Below are 12,389 nucleotides of genomic sequence, written 5' to 3' on the forward strand. Positions count from 1 at the left end.
AGGGCGTTAGTGACAGACGCAAAAGGATAGTAAATCCTATTCCAGCATGATCGAGAACCGACAGATGAATAGCCGTGCCGTGACAGGGTGCGTGAGCATATTATTCACTAAGAGGATAAGATGAAGCCATTGGCAAGGGTGATGCCTCCAGACGATTAGCCGTGCCGTGACAGGGCATTGGATCATTTTCCCGAGAGATGACCGAAAGTAGCCATTGACAGTGGTGATGTATCACATAAAGCCAGCCATGGAAAGGAGTAAGACTGATTGGATGAAGATAGCAGGAAAGCAGAGGTTCAGAGGAACGAAAAGCATCTCCATTCGCTTATCTGAAATTCCTATCAATGAATTACATAAGTATCTCTATCCCTATTTTATTATATAATATTCGAAAACTCCATAATTATTTTATATCCGCCTGACTGAGATTTACAAGGTGACCATAGCTTGCTTCATACCAACAATCTCCGTGGGATTCGACCCTTACTCACGTAAGGTATTACTTGGACGACCCAGTGCACTTGCTGGTTAGTTGTATCGAAGTTGTGACAAATTATGAATGTGTAATCACGATTACGCGTACCAAGTAGCTCACGTGCCAGGAATAGTTTGAGCCTAGACATCACAATTTCGTGCACCAAGTTTTTGGCGCCGTTGCCGGGGATTGTTTGAGTTTGGACAACTGACGGTTCATCTTGTTGCTCAGATTGGGTAACTTTCTTTTCGTTTTCTTTTCAAAAATTTTTCAAAAATATTTCAAAATTTTCTCCTTTGTTTTCGAAAAAAAAAATTAAAATAAAAATGTTTTCAAAAAATTTTATTCAAGATTTTTAAGAATGAATTCTAGTGTTTCATGAAGCATGTGAAGCCTGGCTGGCTGTAAAGCCATGTCTAAATTTTTTTTTTTGGACTGAGGCTTCCAAACCATCAGAGGTAAGTTACATACTTGATAAATGATGAGCAGCAATTTGTTATCAAGATCAATATACTCTGGTGTTAAATGCTGAAGCTTGGCTGGCCATTGGCCATGTCTAGTGTTTTGGACTGGAGCTTTCTTTGAAAGCTTGGCTGGCTAGTGAGCCATGTCTAATTCCTGGACTGAAGCTTTAGACTAAGAATGCAAGATTCCTGGAATTCATATTAAAAATTTTGGAATCCTTAATTTTTCTTTTTCATATAATTTTCGAAAAAATCCAAAAAAAAAAATTTAGAAAATCATAAAAATCAAAAATATTTTTCTGTTTCTTGTTTGAGTCTTGAGTCATATCATAAGTTTGGTGTCAATTGCATATGCATCTAGCATTTTTCGAAAATTTCATGCATTCATAGTGTTCTTCATGATCTTCAAGTTGTTCTTGGTAAGTCTTCTTGTTTGATCTTGATGAATTTTTGTTTTGTGTTGTATAGTGTTTTTCATATGCATCCTTGAATTCTTGGTGTCTAGGCATTAAAGAATTCTAAGTTTGGTTTCTTGCATGTTTTCTTTGCATTAAAAATTTTTCAAAAATATGTTCTTGATGTTCATCATAACATTCAAAGTGTTCTTGGTGTTCATCTTGACATTCATAGCATTCTTGCATGCATTCATTGTTTTGATCTAAATATTTCATGCATTGCATCATTTTAGTGTTTTTCTCTTGCATCATAAAAATTCAAAAAATCAAAAAAATATCTTTCCCTTTTTCTCTCATCAAATTCGAAAATTTGGATTGACTTTTTCAAAAAATTTTAAAATCAAATTGTTTCTTATGAGTCAAATCAAATTTTCAATTTGAAAATCTTATCTTTTTCAAAATCTTTTTCAAAAATCAAATCTTTTTCAAATTTCTTAGTTATTTTCGAAAATTCTAAAAATATTTTTCAAAAATCTTTTTCTTCTTTTTATATCAAATTTTCGAAAATAACATGATCAATTAATGTTTTGATTCAAAAATTTGAAGTTTGTTACTTGCTTGTTAGGAAAGATTCAAACTTTAAGTTCTAGAATCATATCTTGTGATTTCTTATGAATCAAGTCATTAATTGTAATTTTAAAAATCAAATCTTTTTCAAAAACTAATTCCTATCATATCTTTTCAAAAATATCTTCTTATCTTATCTTTTTCAAAAATATCTTTTCAAAATATCTTTTCTAACCTCCTAACTTCTTATCTTTTCAAAAATTGTTTCAACTAACTAACTAACTTTTTGTTTGTTTCTTAACTTTTTCTCTCTCTCTCATTTTCGAAAATATCTTCCCTCTTTTTCAAAAATTTCTTTTTAATTAACTAATTATTTTTATTTTTTATTTTTGATTTCAAAAACTTTCGAAAATTACTAACATTTTTCAAAAACCATTTTCGAAAATCACTAACTCTTTTTCAAAATAATTTTCGAAAATTATCCCTCCCCCATCTCATTCTATTTAATTATTCATCTACTAACATCTCTTCCTCACATCATCACCAAATTCGAACACCCTCCTCTATCTGTGTTCGAATTTCTTCTTCTTCTTTTCTACTAACAATAAGGAACCTCTTTACTGTGACATAGAGGATTCCTCTTCTTTTCTTTTTCTCTCCTCTTTCTTATGAGCAGGGACAGAGAAAAAGGCATTCTTGTTGAAGCTGATCCAGAACCTGAAAGGACTCTGAAGAAAAAATTAAGAGAAGCTAAATTACAACAATCCAGAGACAACTTGATTGAAAATTTCGAACAAGTAAAGGAGATGGCAGCCGAACCCAACAACAATGCAAGGAGAATGCTTGGTGACTTTACTGCACCAAATTCCAATTTACATGGAAGAAGCATCTCCATTCCTGCCATTGGAGCAAACAACTTTGAGCTGAAACCTCAGTTAGTTTCTCTAATGCAGCAGAACTGCAAGTTTCATGGACTTCCATCTAAAGATCCTTTTCAGTTCTTAACTGAATTCTTGCAGATATGTGATACTGTTAAGACTAATGGAGTAGATCCTGAAGTCTACAGGCTCATGCTTTTCCCTTTTGCTGTAAGAGACAGAGCTAGATTATGGTTGGATTCTCAACCTAAAGACAGACTGAACTCTTGGGATAAGCTGGTCACGGCTTTCTTAGCCAAGTACTTTCCTCCTCAAAAGCTGAGCAAGCTTAGAGCTGATGTTCAAATCTTCAAACAGAAAGAAGGTGAATCCCTCTATGAAGCTTAGGAAAGATACAAACAGTTGACCAAAAAGTGTCCTTCTGACATGCTTTCAGAATGGACCATCCTAGATATATTCTATGATGGTTTATCTGAGCTATCAAAGATGTCACTGGACACTTCTGCAGGTGGATCCATTCACCTAAAGAAAACGCCTGCAGAAGCTCAAGAACTCATTGACATAGTTGCTAATAACCAGTTCATGTACACTTCTGAAAGGAATCCTGTGAGCAATGGGACGCCTATGAAGAAGGGAGTTCTTGAGGTTGATACTCTGAATGCCGTATTGGCTCAGAACAAAATATTGACTCAGCAAGTCAATATGATTTCTCAGAGTCTGCATGGAATGCAAGCTGCATCCAACAGTACTCAAGAGGCATCTTCTGAAGAAGAAGCCTATGATCCTGAGAACCCTGCAATAGCAGAGGTAAATTACTTAGGTGAACCTTATGGAAACACCTATAACTCAACATGGAGAAATCATCCAAATTTCTCATGGAAGGATCAAAAGCCCCAACAAGGCTTTAATAATGGTGGAAGAAACAGGTTTAGCAATAGCAAGCCTTTTCCATCATCCACTCAGCAACAGACAGAGAACTCTGAACAAAATACTTCTAATTTAGCAAATCTAGTCTCTGATCTGTCCAAGGCCACTGTAAGTTTCATGAATGAAACAAGGTCTTCCATTAGAAATCTGGAAGCACAAGTGGGCCAGCTGAGTAAAAGGATCACTGAAATCCCTCCTAGTACTCTCCCAAGCAATACAGAAGAGAATCCAAAAGGAGAGTGCAAGGCCATTGACATAAGCGCCATGGCCGAACCTGTGAGGAGAGGAGAGGACGTGAATCCCAAGGAGGAAGACCCCCTGGGACGTCCAGTGGTCAATAAGGAGCTTCCCTCTGAGGAACCGAAGGAATCTGAGACTCATCTAGAGACCATAGAGATTCCATTGAACCTCCTTATGCCCTTCATGAGCTCTGATGAGTATTCCTCTTCTGAAGAGAATGAGGATGTTACTGAAGAGCAAACTGCCAAGTTTCTTGGTGCAATCATGAAGCTGAATGCCAAATTATTTGGCATTGATACTTGGGAAGTTGAACCTCCCTTGTTCATCAATGAACTAAGTGATCTGGATCAACTGACATTGCCTCAGAAGAGACAGGATCCTGGAAAGTTCATAATACCCTGTACCATAGGCACCATGATCTTTAAGGCTCTATGTGACCTTGGTTCAGGAATAAACCTCATGCCCCTCTCTGTGATAGAGAAACTGGAAATCTATGGGGTGCAAGCTGCTAAAATCTCACTAGAGATGGCAGACAGCTCAAGAAAACAAGCTTATGGACAAGTAGAAGATGTATTAGTAAAGGTTGAGGGCCTTTACATACCTACTGATTTCATAGTCCTGGATACTGGAAAGGAAGAGGATGAATCCATCATCCTAGGAAGACCTTTCCTGGCCACAGCAAGAGCTGTGATTGATGTTGACAGAGGTGAAATAGTCCTTCAATGGAATGAGAACTCCCTTGTGTTTAAAACTCAAGGATCTCCCTCTGCAACCATGGAGAGGAAGCAGAAAAAGCTTCTCTCCAAGCAGAGTCAATCAGAGCCCCCACAGTCAAACTCTAAGTTTGGTGTTGGGAGGCCACAACCAAACTCTAAGTTTGGTGTTGAACTCCCATATCCAAACTCTAAGTTTGGTGTTGGAGAGTCTCAACAAAGCTCTGCACATCTGTGAGGCTCCATGAGAGCCCACTGTCAAGCTATTGACATTAAAGAAGCGCTTGTTGGGAGGCAACCCAATGTCTATCTAATTCTTATTTTTATTGTTTTTCATGTTTTCTTAGGTTCATGATCATGTGGAGTCACAAAATAAATATAAAAATTGAAAACGGAATCAAAAATAGCAGAAGAAAAATCACACCCTGGAGGAGCATCTGTCTGGCGTTCAGCGCCAGAACAGAGCATGGTTCTGGCGCTGAACGCCCAAAATGGGCAGCTTCTGGGCGCTGAACGCCAGAACAGGCATGGTTCTGGCGTTCAACGCCAGAAATGGCACACAGATGGGCGTTGAACGCCCAAAATGGCCACCAACCTGGTGCTGAACGCCCAGAGTTGTGTACAAAGGCATTTTTACATGCCTAATGGGTGCAGGGATGTAAATCCTTGACACCTCAGGATTTGTGGACCCCACAGGACCCACTCAGGATCTGTGGACCCCACAGGACCCACTCAGGATCTGTGGACCCCACAGGATCCACTCAGGATCTGTGGACCCCACAGGATCCCCACCTACCTCTACTCACTTCTTCTCACCACTCTCTTTCACACAACCCCATAAACACTCTTCCCCAAAAACCCCTCACCAATCACCTCAATCTCTCTTCCCCACTAAATCTTCACCACTCACATCCATCCACTCTTCCCCATAAACCTACCTCACAAACTCCACCTACCTTCAAAATTCAAAACCAATTTCCCACCCAAACCCACCCATATGGCCGAACCTTAACCCCCCTCCCTTCCCTATATAAAGACCTCCATTCTTCATCAAATTCACACAACACATCCCTCTATACCCTTCTTGGCCGAAACCACTTCTCCCTCTCCCTCTCCATATTACTTCTTCTTCTTCTTCTATTCTTTTGTTTATTGCTCGAGGGCGAGCAATATTCTAAGTTTGGTGTGGTAAAAGCATAGCTTTTTTGTTTTTCCATTACCATTGATGGCACCCAAGACCGGAGAATCCTCTAGAAGAGGGAAAGGGAAGATAAAAGCTTCCACATCCGAGTCATGGGAGATGGAAAGGTTCATCTCCAAAGCCCATCAAGACCACTTCTATGATGTTGTGGCCAAGAAGAAGGTGATCCCTGAGGTCCCTTTTAAACTCAAAAGAAATGAGTATCCGGAGATCCGACATGAAATTCAAAGAAGAGGTTGGGAAGTTCTAACAAATCCCATCCAACAAGTCGGCATCCTAATGGTTCAAGAGTTCTATGCCAATGCATGGATCACCAAGAACCATGATCAAAGTAAGAACCCGGATCCAAAGAACTATGTTACAATGGTTCGGGGGAAATACTTAGATGTTAGTCCGGAAAATGTGAGGTTGGCGTTCAACTTGCCATACATGGAAGAGAACGCACGCCCCTACACAAGGAGAGTCAACTTTGATCAAAGGTTGGACCAAGTCCTTATGGACATATGTGTAGAAGGAGCTCAATGGAAGGTTGACTCCAAAGGCAAGCCGGTTCAACTAAGAAGATTGGACCTCAAGCCTGTAGCTAGAGGATGGTTGGAGTTTATTCAATGCTCAATCATTCCCACTAGCAACCGGTCTGAAGTTACTATAGACCGGGCCATCATGATCCATAGTATCATGATTGGAGAAGAGGTGGAAGTTCATGAGATTATACCTCAAGAACTCTACAAGGTGGCTGATAAGTCCTCCACTATGGCAAGGTTAGCCTTTCCTCACCTCATTTGCCACCTATGCAATTCAGCTGGGATTGACATAGAGGGAGATATCCTCATCAAAGAGGACAAGCCCATCACTAAGAAAAAGATGGAGCAAGCAAGAGAGCCCATTCATGGAGCTCAAGAGGCGCAAGAAGCTCATCACCATGAGATTCCGAAAAAGCCTCAAATGCACTTTCCTCCACAAAACTATTGGGAGCAAATCAACACCTCCCTAGGAGAATTGAGTTCCAATATGGGACAACTAAGGGTGGAACATCAAGAGCACTCCATCATGCTCCATGAAATAAGAGAAGATCAAAAAGCAATGAGGGAGGAGCAATAAAGACAAGGAAGAGACATAGAAGAGCTCAAGGACATCATTGGTTCCTCAAGAAGGAAACGCCACCATCACTAAGGTGGATTCATTCCTTGTTCTTATTTCTTCTGTTTTTCGTTTTCTATGTTATGTGCTTATCTATGTTTGTGTCTTCATTACATGATCATTAGTAGTTAGTAAACTCTGTCTTAAAGATATGAATGTCCTATGAATCCATCATCTCTCTTAAAAGAAAAATGTTTTAATTCAAAAGAACAAGAAGTACATGAGTTTCAAATTTATCCTTGAACTTAGTTTAATTATATTGATGTGGTGACAATGCTTCTTGTTTTCTGAATGTATGCTTGAACAGTGCATATGTCTTTTGAAGTTGTTGTTTAAGAATGTTAAATATGTTGGCTCTTGAAAGAATGATGACTAGGAGACATGTTATTTGATAATCTGAAAAATCATAAAAATGATTCTTGAAGCAAGAAAAAGCAGCAAAGAACAAAGCTTGCAGAAAAAAAAAAAGGGCGAAAAAAAAATAGAAAAAATAGAAAGAAAAAGAAAAAGCAAGCAGAAAAAGCCAATAACCCTTAAAACCAAAAGGCAAGGTCAAATAAAAAGGATCCCAAGGCTTTGAGCATCAGTGGATAGGAGGGCCTAAAGGAATAAAATCCTGGTCTAAGCGGCTAAACCAAGCTGTCCCTAACCATGTGCTTGTGGCGTGTAGGTGTCAAGTGAAAACTTGAGACTGAGCGGTTAAAGTCAAGGTCCAAAGCAAAAGAAGAGTGTGCTTAAGAACCCTGGACACCTCCAATTGGGGACTTTAGCAAAGCTGAGTCACAATCTGAAAAGGTTCACCCAATTATGTGTCTGTGGCATTTATGTATCCGGTGATAATACTGGAAAACAAAGTGCTTAGGGCCACGGCCAAGACTCATAAAGAAGCTGTGTTCAAGAATCATCATACTGAACTAGGAGAGTCAATAACACTATTCGAAATCTGAAGTTCCTATAGATGCCAATCATTCTGAACCTCAATGAATAAAGTGAGATGCCAAAACTATTCAAGAGGCAAAAAGATATAAGTCCCGCTCATATGATTGAAGCTCTGTTTCATTGATAGTTTGGAATTTATAGTATATTCTCTTCTTTTTATCCTATTTGATTTTCAGTTGCTTGGGGACAAGCAACAATTTAAGTTTGGTGTTGTGATGAGCGGATAATTTATACGCTTTTTGGCATTATTTTTAGTAGGATCTAGTTACTTTTAGGGATGTTTTCATTAGTTTTTATGTTAAATTCACATTTCTGGACTTTACTATGAGTTTGTGTGTTTTTCTGTGATTTCAGGTATTTTCTGGCTGAAATTGAGGGACTTGAGCAGAAATCAGATTCAGAGGTTGAAAAAGGACTGCTGATGCTGTTGGATTCTGACCTCCCTGCACTCAAAGTGGATTTTCTGGAGATACAGAACTCGAAATGGCGCGCTTCCAATTGTGTTGGAAAGTAGACATCCAGGGCTTTCCAGCAATATATAATAGTCCATATTTTGGCCAAGAATTGACGACATAAACTGGCGTTCAACGCCAGCTTTCTACCCAAATCTGGCGTCCAGTGCCAGAAAAGGATCCAAAACCAGAGTTGAACGCCCAAACTGGCACAGAAACTGGCGTTCAACTCCACAAATGGCCTCTGCACGTGCAACACTCAGACTCAGCCCAAACACACACCAAGTGGGCCCAGGAAGTGGATTTATGCATCAATTACTTACTCATGTAAACCCTAGTAGCTAGTTTATTATAAATAGGACCTCTTACTATTGTATTAGGTATCTTTGGTCTCAGTTTTAATCCATTGTTCATCTTAGGAGACTATTGATCACGTTTAGGGGGCTGGCCATCTCGGCCATGCCTGGACCTTTCACTTATGTATTTTCAACGGTAGAGTTTCTACACTCCATAGATTAAGGTGTGGAGCTCTGCTGTTCCTCAAAGATTAATGCAAAGTACTACTGTTTTCTATTCAATTCTTCTTATTTCTCTTCTAAGATATCCATTCGCACCCAAGAACGTGATGAAGGTGATGATTATGTGTGACGCTCATCATCCTTCTCCTTTATGAACGCGTGCCTGACAAACACTTCTGTTCTACATGAAATAAGCTAGAATGAATATCTCTTAGATCTCCTAACCAGAATCTTCGTGGCGTAAGCTAGAATGATGGCGGCATTCAAGAGAATCCGGAAGGTCTAAACCTTGTCTGTGGTATTCCGAGTAGGATTCAATGATTGAATGACTGTGACGAGCTCCTAACTCGCGATTGCAGGGCGTTAGTGACAGACGCAAAAGGATAGTAAATCCTATTCCAGCATGATCGAGAACCGACAGATGAATAGCCGTGCCGTGACAGGGTGCGTGAGCATATTATTCACTAAGAGGATAAGATGAAGCCATTGGCAAGGGTGATGCCTCCAGACGATTAGCCGTGCCGTGACAGGGCATTGGATCATTTTCCCGAGAGATGACCGAAAGTAGCCATTGATAGTGGTGATGTATCACATAAAGCTAGCCATGGAAAGGAGTAAGACTGATTGGATGAAGATAGCAGGAAAGCAGAGGTTCAGAGGAACGAAAAGCATCTCCATTCGCTTATCTGAAATTCCTACCAATGAATTACATAAGTATCTCTATCCCTATTTTATTATATAATATTCGAAAACTCCATAATTATTTTATATCCGCCTGACTGAGATTTACAAGGTGACCATAGCTTGCTTCATACCAACAATCTCCGTGGGATTCGACCCTTACTCACGTAAGGTATTACTTGGACGACCCAGTGCACTTGCTGGTTAGTTGTATCGAAGTTGTGACAAATTATGAATGTGTAATCACGATTACGCGTACCAAGTAGCTCACGTGCCAGGAATACTTTGAGCCTGGACATCACAATTTTGTGCACCAGCTCACCTTCTTTCCCTTTTTCGTGAAGCTTGGCTAGGGAACAAGGGAGCAAAGCCAGCGCTAAAAGGATGCAACGTAGCGCTCGAAGAGGGGGCACCAAGGGAGCTGAGCGCGCATCAAGACAAGGAGGAGTAGCGCTCAAAAATTCGAGCGTAGCGCTCCCTTTTGCCAACATTTTCGTGCCTCTAAGCCAAGGAAGGCAAGTAACCAAGGCAGCATTCACAATTTGAACGTAGCGTTCAAAGAGTGAACACTATGGACAAAGAGCTATGGGCAAAGAGGCTTGGCACATGACAAGGCTAAGTGAATGTATCGTTCACAAGACCAAACGGAGTGCTCCCCTGCGAGCTGACCCATGCCTCCAACCCAACTTCAACCAAAGCTAATCGGACCCATCCCTCTTCAAATCCATTTTTCATTCAAGGCCAACTTTGAAAAGCCCACTCCAAGCTTTGAAGAATAGAAAGTGTATAAATAGGAGTTAATTCAATTTGTAAAGAGGACATTTAGCTCATTTTTTACTTTTTCACTTTTAATTTTCATTTGTTTTGAAATTGGATTTAGAATTTGGATCTGAGTTTTCTTTCTGCATTTTCTTTCTTCTGCAACTTCTATTTTCTGTTCTTGGATTTTGAATTGAGATTGAAGAGCTCCATTGATTCAAAATCTGAGAATCATCTTTTACTCTTCTTCTCAATTGTTCTAAGAATTGGATCTTAATTTTCTCTTCTGTTTTCATTTTTATTTCATCTGCAATTTTCCTTTCTGCTTGATCAAGGGAGCAATTGAGATCTAGATCTGATTGCTAGTATCATTGGTCTTCTTTGATCTTCAATTTCTCTTTTAGGATTTCATAATTGATTCAAGTTTTCTTGCTATTTTGTTTCTTGAAGCAATTTTCCATTTCTGTTCATGCTGTTGAGATCCAAATCTGAATTCTTACATCTCATAGCTCTCTGATTTACTTTAACTTGCGTTTTCTAGTTCAATTCTAAATCTCAGTACCCAAATCCTTTTGTTCTTCAAGCAATTTACATTTCTCAGCAATTTAGATTCAGCAATTTACATTTCTTGCACTTTAAGTTTCTGCAATTTACTTTTCTTGCAATCTAAGTTTCAGCCCTTTTACTTTCTTGCACTTTAAGTTTCTGTAATTTATCTCTTCTGTACTTTACTTTTTTGCTCAATTTACCTTCTGCACTCTTATTTACTTGCAATTTAGCTTCTGTCAATCAAAATCACTCAAATCATCAAACATTTGCTTAACTAAATTCATCACCTAACTAAAATTGCTCAATCCATCAATCCATGTGGGATCGACCTCACTCTTGTGAGTTATTACTACTTGATGCGACCTGGTACACTTGCCGGTGAATTTGTGTAGAATCATTTTTTCCCATCCAGTTTTTGGCACCGTTGTCGGGGATTGATTTTGATTGACAATGATTAAGTAAGGTGATAGTCTAGATTAAGCATTTTCTTTTTATTTTTACTAAGCACACTAACTGTTTGAATTTTTGCTTAAGCTAACCTTAACATAACTCTAGCAATAGAGTAGATTGTGTTTCTTGGCTTCTGGTTTTGTGTGTATGAGAGAAGCAAGGAGAGAGGTCTCTACCTCTGATGACATTGATGAGAGAACTCTTCGAAGAATAAGAAGAGAAGCCAGAGGAAAGGGAGTCATTGGTGAAGAGGAATCAGAGGAAAAGATTCAAGGGATGGAGGTGAATGCCCCAAATCCACAAGAGGGAGTGGCTAATAATGGCCAGCCTCAAAGGAGGGTTCTAGCCTCCTATACTTTTCCTAATCCAAGGCATTATGGGAGTAGCATCCTTACTCCAAATGTCAATGCAAACAACTTTGAATTGAAGCCTCAACTCATCACATTGGTGCAAAACAACTGTTCTTATGGAGGAGGCCCTTTGGAGGATCCAAACCAGCATCTATCTACCTTTTTGAGGATATGTAGCACAGTGAAAACCAATGGTGTTCATCCTGACATTTACAAGTTGTTGTTGTTTTCATTTTCCCTGAGAGATAAAGCTGCTCAAAGGTTGGAGGCATTTCCAAGAGAAAGCATTAACAATTGGGAGGATCTAGTGAGCAAGTTCCTAGCCAAGTTCTATCCTCCCTAAAGGATCATCAGACTCAAAACAGAGGTCCAAACATTCACTCAGATGGATGGAGAGTCATTATATAATGCCTGGGAAAGATAGAAAGCTCTACTCAGGAAGTGCCCACCAGAGATGTTCAATGAATGGGATAAACTTCAAAACTTCTATGAAGGATTGACATTGAGAGCTCAAGAGGCACTTGACTACTCAGCAGGAGGTTCATTACAACTCATGAAGACAGCTGAGGAGGCTCAGAACCTCATTGACACTATAACAAACAACCAATACTTCTATGGTCACCAAAGGCAACGCCAACCAGCTCAAAAGAAGGGTGTATTGGAGCTGGAAGGTATGGATACCATCTTAGCT

The 12,389-nt window shown here is 39.4% G+C and overlaps 1 non-coding gene across 1 annotated transcript; it reads right to left on the reverse strand.

Moving 5' to 3' along the window:
• Window positions 1-3,103: 3,103 nt before the first annotated feature.
• On the reverse strand, window positions 3,104-3,211 carry LOC112724695 (small nucleolar RNA R71). The gene has a single exon (XR_003163845.1). It is a non-coding gene; the product is annotated as a small nucleolar RNA R71 (small nucleolar RNA).
• Window positions 3,212-12,389: the final 9,178 nt, after the last annotated feature.

The sequence above is a fragment of the Arachis hypogaea genome, chromosome 11 (genome assembly GCF_003086295.3).
Source record: "Arachis hypogaea cultivar Tifrunner chromosome 11, arahy.Tifrunner.gnm2.J5K5, whole genome shotgun sequence".
In the NCBI taxonomy this organism is placed as follows: Eukaryota; Viridiplantae; Streptophyta; class Magnoliopsida; order Fabales; family Fabaceae; genus Arachis; species Arachis hypogaea.